The following is an 8650-nucleotide window of genomic DNA, read 5'->3' as shown; positions in this document are numbered from 1 at the left end:
TCCGCAGCGTTTGGTGCGGCTGCAGACGGGGAAGGGCGTGTGTGTGAAAAGCGGGGGCAGAGAGCAGAGCGTGCTTCTGTTCTCCAAAAAACCTCTGGGATTTGTAACCGCCCCGGGCCACTGTCCTGAGACTTCTAAGGTGCCTTTGCAGAACCCAAAGGTGACTTTTAGCGGTTTGGTTAAACTGGGTGTATCTGAGAAAGGGGCTCGAGGCAGCGTCTTGTTCCTCCCCCAGCCTTTTCCCACAGAACTAGAGCAGAGCTGCCTTTCCCCCTGAGTTCCAGCAGTCACTTGCATCTAGGTCACCCTATTAGATCACATTCCCAAGGATATGGCTAATGATTTCTGGGGTTTTTAGAAAGGAAAGCTGAAAATCCTCTAGTTGGGGACAATGGCCAATTCATTTTCCAAGTGGAAGCTCATTTCCTCCCCTCCCCATCGCACCCTGAGGGTTGTACAGAACTCAGGGACTCCACGAAGCTGGAACTTCTGAAATCTCACAAAGATTCATCCACAGAAGAATTGTAATGCCAGCTCTTGTCAGCTGAAACCCAAACAGAACTCACTTGCAGGTATATCAATGTCCAAAACATGTTCTCAGTGGGGGAAGAAACAAGCACCTTTTTTACGACTTTCCAAAAGGCTTGTGCTTAGTAAATCCAGTATGTATATAGCATTCATATACCTACATGGGCACATATGTGTATTTATAACACAGATATATGGGTTATATACACATCTCTATAAAACATATATAGGTATAGATACAGGACACCAGGCTGGTCAAGCAGGACCTGACTTTTGTAAACCCATGTAGGCTGGGCTTGATCCCCTGGTTGTCCTGCATGGCCCATGCAATGGTAGTCAGGATATCTCTTCCATAACCTTTCCTGGTGCCAAGGTCAGGCTGATAAGCCTGTAGTTCCCCAGATTGTCCTTTCAATCCTTCTTGTAGATGGGTGTAACATTTGCTAATTTTCAGTCAGCTGGAAATTCTACAGTTAACCAGGACTGCTGGGTGATTGAGAGTGGTTTGGCAAGTTCTTTTCATGAGTTCCCTCAATACTCTGGGGAGGATCATCAGGGCCCATAGACTCAGGCATGTCTAATTGCCATAGCAGGTCACTAATCATTTCCTCTTGGTTTGTGGGGACTTCGCTCATCTCCCATACATGCTCTGGGAAGATCTCTTAACCATCTCTGGGAAGGTTCAGCACCCAGAGTGTTCGCTCGATATTATATTGTAACAAAATAACCTACTCATAGATTGCGCTTTTGCAATATAACTACATATTTCAATATTCCTTTTCCTGATGAAAAAGCTAATTAGCAAGGTCATTACAGTTACCACTTATAAGGGGGAAGATAGTAATTCCATTAATGTGCTCACAGGAACTTCATTTATATTACCTCTTAACCTTTACAAGGATATTACAATTTCAATAATTAATTGCTTTTTGCATTTAATTTGCAGTTTACCATTTTCAAGGGAAATTACCCATTAAAACAAGGACTTTTTTTTTAAGGAAAAAATTGTTTACTCAAGTATATACCATAAGCTGGCCTTAGAGAAACTAGATATTTGCTAAGCCATTTCCATATTTGAGCAGAGAGGACTGAGTGCTAGCTCTGCATATTAAAGAACTGCCCATTGCTTGAGTCTTTAGACATTTGCCAAAAAATGAGGCAGACTAGGGCTGAGGCAGTGACAAAAAGGGAATTACTTCTTATCCTCTTCTTTCAAATTCTCAAAGACAATGAATCCTTCCTCTCTTATTGATGCAGTAAGAATTTACTTTCTTCTTCCTTTGCAACCATCTTGTTTCTTCAACTGAAGTTAATTTCTGCTGCAATACCCATCCATGATGGCTTCTGTTAACTTCAGTGACTGAAAAAAATAAAGGAACTTTGGCTCAACGTCATAAAACACAGAAATTCTGTCCATGAATCACCAAGAACTTAGGTATATCCTCAAGACAGTGCCTGACACTTTGGAAAATGGAGGTCAACATATGTATTCCTGCTCACACTCAAGTCTCTTGTAAAACAGCTACTCAATGAATCAGACATAAGCCAGTATCCTTGTGGTAGTATGCTGGCAAATCTCCACTAATGATAGTAGAAATTGTGTCCAAATTCCATCACACTAAAAGAAATTTAGATAAATATTGGTATCTGAGAAGGTGAATAATGCATTCCAAGTGGGCATGTTTATGACAGAGTGAAACACATACTTCTGAGAGAGGGATTTGCATGGGAAGATGGAGAGAAGGTGACAAATGAAGAGAAGAGGCACAGGAGAAGAGAGAACAGAAGTAGCAGGTATGAACTAGACTGCAGCATTGATTTATGAATGAAAATGTAAACATTTTTTCTGATTCAGGTGCAAAAATTAAATGAACCCTTGGGCAGTTCTACCTTTTCAATTGGCAAGTCCATGAGATGTCATCCAAAATGACAAACATCTGCATGATATGTCACATGCCTACAGGCAGCAACTAGATCATTTTGCTGTGAAAAGAAGACATTTTATTTTTTAATTGTAACATCAAACTTCCTGGGTTTTTCACCCCTTTCCCCAGGAGTATAAGGAGAACCTGGGGGTACACCGGGAATCAAACACTATTTCATTCCTACAGTACTGAAGCTGGGTCATACTCTTAGAATTATTTGCAGAGAAGTCAAAAGTCACTGTCAGACAAGTAGGGGTAAAAAAATTGTCTGCTCAACAGTGCACAAGTTTTCTAGGCAGATGAGAAGACTGGGTAGGAATCTGAGGATGCATTGCATTCTGAGAGAGTCTTTCTTTCCATGCTCTGGTAGATGGTTAGCTATGAGGCCTACCTCTGACTTTTAGGTGTTAGAAGATCGTTGAGATGTATCCCTCTAAAAGTTCTTAATTTTGTCTGCAAGTGTTCGGATATTCAAGTTGAAGAGAGCAAGAATGGATTCAGGACACTTAATATTAAGAGCTCCCTATATCAGCAATGGATCAGCAATTACACCACAGCAAAATAATCTGCTTTTTGACCATTAAAAGGAAAGTCTAGCTCCAGGCCAGCATGGGCATTTCTTGTCATAAGCTTTCTTCAGTGAGGCACAAATATGTTCATTTTGCCAGTTAGCACTGCAATCTGGTTAAAGCACCTGACACTTTTCTTTGAGATATTACCTTGCCTATATTATTAGTACTCTAGACTTTATCATATAAAAGGACGTGTATGGGATAGAAGCAGAAAGAAGCCTCTAATAATCAAAATTAACATAAAAATATCCTTTCAAAACCTCTAGACTGGCAGTTCACTCAACATGACATTTGCTTTTTGACAGGCATGTGCTCTGCATGCACAACAATATTTTAAGATGGCATTATTTAAAGAAAGTTGACAGTGATGAGTGATGTACATTCAGACTGATGATACTCTGAAGAGACTTTACCTGAATGGACAAGAAAGTTGCTGCTAGTTTGCATGCAAAAGGGAGCTTGGGGTCTATTCTGGGGAACTTGATAATCTCTTGTAATTAGTACTGTAATTGGAGGTTGCTGGAAATGCTCCTTGAGCTTCTGCCAGGGAATGTGAGTGCTTCACAAAGCTGTTGACACCATTCTGTGCACCCAGCCTCACCAACCAAGTCAGCTGCAGTAGATGCCAACACAGGACTCCTGCTTTGTCAAAACTCTCATCTAAGCAGCAAACACAAAATGCTTTTTCCTTCCAGTGTAGCCCTAGAGCAACACCAGTACTAGCCAGCCCATTACCATGCTCCCTCCGATGTCCTGCAACCCACTGGTGATCCCAGGACACACTGTCACCATCAGGCTGCCAGTTTTTGGCAGAGACTCACTCCATCCCCCCTATTTCAGATTGTAAGTGGATAAATATGAGCCACATATACCAAAGTTTAGAAACAACACTTGCCTGCTCTTGTGGATACAATTACTTGTTTCCAGTGCATCAGTCATGGGGATGCTAGTTCTGTAATAATGTCATGAAGGCAGAAATGACCACCAGAAAGGGATGCCAGGTCATTTTAGCAAGAAACTGAAGGTTTGAATGTATTTCATCTGGAGGTGAGCAGATCTTTGTATAGAAATTGTTTGTAATTCGCAGCCAACAGCAGTGACTGCAACCAGTGTCAGGCATTAAGTAATAAGTTATTTTTATACACAGCAGCTCTCAAGCATCTCTGAGGGTGATGGCATCTTGCCAAGGCTTTGGAAGGGTTCTATGAGCTGACACACAAAGATGAATGGTTGAGGCAAGCCCAGATGACACTTCTGAGTCAACTTTACAGAAAGAATCAAATCCAAATGCACCAGGTAGCTCCACGCTGGAGTTGCTGAGAAGCTGTTTGGCTAGGCTCCTGACAGATGTCTGAGAGTGCAACTTCTGGCATTTTGGAAACTTATTTCTCCTGAAGTAGCAATAAAGTTCCATTAAAGTCACCCAAACAGAATTGTTATGAGCAGCAGGAAAAGCTATTTATGACACCCATACCTGTAAAATTAGGTTGATGTTGTATTACTGCTATGAAAATTGCTGTGATCATCAACATGCTTTTTGCAACTTTTACTAGCAACATCCCTCAAGTGCTCTTTCACAAGACGATAGCTTTTGTGGTGAAGCTGTACAATTTTTGCCTCATGCCCTACTACAGCTTTTACCTTCAAGAATTCCTTGTGTGCTCATGGCTCCAGATACACTTTTGCCTGACAAAATTGTTAGCTGTCATTTAAAAGGGAGTTTCTACATGCCAGGTGTCCCTGACCATATAATCTTGTCTGTTCAATGCCACTAAAACATTTTTGCAGGATTTGCTGGGCTAGCAAGGTGAGAATTCTACCATCTTATGCAACTACATCCCAATGAACAACTACCAGATCCAGCAGAGCAGTTACTAACACTAAGGACTGTACTTTGGATACTGACTATGGTAAAGAAATTGCCAGGAGCTGAGAGAAGCCTGTCATACTACCCTGCCTGCGTGGAAGAAGTATGTGTGTGTAGGTGCAAAAATGGCAAGAGGGCAGAAGTTGTACAACAGGAGTTTGAAAGGAGCTTTCTAAAACTCAAATCGGCTTCAAAACACAGACCAGCCAGTCAATGTAATAAAAAAAAGGAGGAAAAAAAGGGCTGCAAAAATGCATTTCATTCTACATTTATGCATCTGTTGTCCTGCCAAGTGGAGTTATACTATGTTGGAGTCCTGTATGAATCCTGAATGACACAAATATATGCTACATTTATCGCACATCTTCAGTAACTTGAACTCCGAAAACAAAGTGACCATAGTGATTGGATTCTGGGAATAACAAAAATGCTGGGGGGGAGGGGCTTAAAGCGATGCCTGAGTTTCCACTAAGGCATCACAAGAAGAGCCTGTTCACAAGAAACATATCAGAAAAGTCAAAGGAGGAAAACACTAAGAGATTTGACAGAGATCCATAAGACATGGATGTTTGACTCACAGGTCTGGATTAAAATACAGCCGTTGGAGTCAAAGTTTGCAGCAGTCTTTGTCAATATTTGTGCTGCTGATGTACTGACTCCAAAGGTATTTTTCTAATGCAGTCACTCTTGCAATTTATTAGATCTACCTTTGGCTTGTCATGAGCCACATCATGACCCTGTCAAGATGTCATAGAGAGCTTTTTGGTGATCAGCTGATCTGAGGGCACTGCCCAGTAATTTAGGTTTCATTCTCTAGATTTTCTTTGCTAGACATTGACTTCAGCTGAGATCAGGACATAATGAAGGATACTCTTTTTTTGTCTGATGGTGAATAGTTGTAATTTTTGTTCAGTTGTTTGGGTTATTTTTATTTCACCTATAAAACAGAACACATTCCAGAGACTTTTTGCCAGCAGACAGTCATTGCTTGAAGAGATAGGTCAGCAGGCCTGGCATACATCATTATAATTTGTCATGTGTTCTGCCTGCATTTTCTTTTTGCAAAAATATTTTTTTGCTATATTGTTATTGTCATGGTAAGCATAGTAGTGAGCATATGCTCACTACTAGGAAGATAAGCTTTATACTTCAGCCACAGAGATGTGGTCTCACTAAGATGATGCAGTTCATCAGCCACAAGCAGATATTTGTTCTCAGGCCTCCATGATCTAAATCATTTGTTTCTTTTTTTTTTCTTAGGTGAAATTCGGGCCCTCACTGAAGTGAGTGGCAGTGCCATAACCATGTAATTGACCTTGCCAGGGATGTGGCCACATAGTTTAGACAACCATCTGCTTAGAAATGTCCTTTTTTCTGCAGTGTTCTAGAATCAAATAAATGTAGACTAAACCCTATTAGTTTTGCTGATACAGTACTTCCCTTGAAATCAATGGTTGAGTTTTTTTAGCAGGAGATGAACAGGAAGATTTCATAGGTTTGGTATGTATTAAAGTGCACACTGTACTGCTAGTGTTATCTTTTCAGTAAGTTATAACAAACAGAAGTTTTATAGCTCCTCAGCCAGGTGGCTGATTCAGCATCACATATATTAGAGCCACTACTGCTGAGTGTGAGGCACAACAATAAATCCTCAAGCGAGATAGCATGAGCTAACCTAAAACTTCAGAACTGTACATTCTCCTGGACCTTCAAGGGACACAGACTACATGACTACATGTTGCTGTCAGGGTGACCTTTGGTCAAATCATTCACAGAGTCATATTTTCAATTTCCAGATGATGTCAGTAATGTCTGAGTTTTTTTAAAAAAGGTTAGGCAGGAAATTGATTAATTTGGTCTGGTGAAAAGATTCTACAATGTTAGCCTCTAAGAAAATAAATCATTAAAAAACCCAGCTCTAATTGACTTAAAGACACAGAAGATTTTCATCTGCTCCTGTCTGTTGGTTGGATTTTCTAGTCCAACCTTAGCACAAAAAGACATCAAAATACTAGAGAAGCCCAAGGAATAATTTCATGGCAGAGAACTAGTGAAGATTATAAGGCAGTGATGGATTGCTTTTGGAGTATGCTGTGTGCAGTGGAGAGCCTGGCAGAGCCAAGTTCCACTCACCTGGTCATCTATAGGGATGTAAGCATAAAGGGCTGCAAATATTTTCAAAGGGCTGACATAGTTGAGCAGCAATACATCATGGCCAGCTTCCTTCAGATACTCTTCTTCACTGCAGGACCTGTAAAATATATGCAAAATAGCACTGTCAAATTCTTTTATCTTTTGTACTGTAAGAAAACAGTAGATACTACTGTTAGATACTAATAATGGGCATTTGCTATACAACCTTTCACATCCCTGACTTCATAATGCTTCCCATTCCTAACTGAGGCACGTTCTGCATTAGCCCTTCCTTCCTTCCTTCCTTCCTTCCTTCCTTCCTTCCTTCCTTCCTTCCTTCCTTCCTTCCTTCCTTCCTTCCTTCCTTCCTTCCTTCCTTCCTTCCTTCCTTTAATGTATTTGTACATTTTCTTTTTTCCTTCATCACAGAGATTTTCCTTTCTCACTCTCCTTTGCCTATGACAACACCTATAACAAGAGCTATTCCTTCTTCTTTGTGTTTAAGAAAATATTTTCTTTATGTCCTGCTCTGTCACTTCTCTTTTGTAACAGGGTAGGGAAATACATCCAGCCATGTCTTTGACCCCAGTCAACCTATTCATCCACTGAAGTTTTATTGCTACTTAGCCTTTTGTGGAACAAATTCAGATTACTACTACAAACCTTTTTTTGCCTTTGTCTTCAGAAAGTACATGTACTCCCAAGCATTTGAAAGTACAGCAGCACTTAACTAGCTTTGGCTAGATAGACAGCAGGTGGCATTCCTGACCACACCTTGTTCTGCAGGCTGAACTGTGCTCCTGTCTGTGCACCAAACGAGTGGTTTGTGAACACATTCACCAGCTGCACAGCAGTAACAGCTGTCAAACAGTTTTGCTGTCTGAGAGGGAAAGCCCACAAAACCAGAAACCACCAGAGTAAGGAACTAAGCAAATTAACAGAAAACACCCTGTGCCAGGCCTTTTTTTACTGACACCTGTAGTTCTGCTGCTTTGTCAGCCTTTGGTAAGGGAACTTGTAGTGGTGTAAATTACACACACTACACAGTCTGTCTACCATTGACACACAGAAACTGATCACTGAATCAAAGCACCTTCTGGGAGTTACAGATCACAAAATCCCAAGCATTTTATTCCACAGTGTACATCCAATTGATTTAACAGGATGTTTGCTGATGGGCAAGCAGACTGGTAAGAATGTCATGCCAAACCCACTTTTGTGATGGATATAAGACATGGCACACCAGCTGAGTTCTAGATGGTAACTTCGTTGCAGTCACATTTACATTTCTGCTTAAAAAATCTGTTCTGAGGAAAAATCTATCTTGCAAAAATTATTCGTATCAGAAAAAGAGAATTTCTTTTTGTAGCTGCATCTAATATTCCTAAAAGATGAACAAGATATAAGCACTGGTATCCTCATACAAACAGCTTCTAGACTTGTGAGAGGTAAAAAAGTGCTCCCTTGATTATTTCTTCTCATTTTTTCAAAAGAACTTTTATGATTGACTTTTCACAAATATTTAAATGAATATTAGATGTGTTGTGTTAGAAAGTTATGCTGTATTAATTTTCTTAAGTAGTGTGTTAAATATAGTTTTAGGTTATAACAAAATGTTAAAATAG

This window comes from Geospiza fortis, unplaced genomic scaffold (genome assembly GCF_000277835.1).
Source record: "Geospiza fortis unplaced genomic scaffold, GeoFor_1.0 scaffold194, whole genome shotgun sequence".
Classification (NCBI taxonomy): Eukaryota; Metazoa; Chordata; class Aves; order Passeriformes; family Thraupidae; genus Geospiza; species Geospiza fortis.
Note: the sequence above shows the minus strand (reverse complement) of the source record.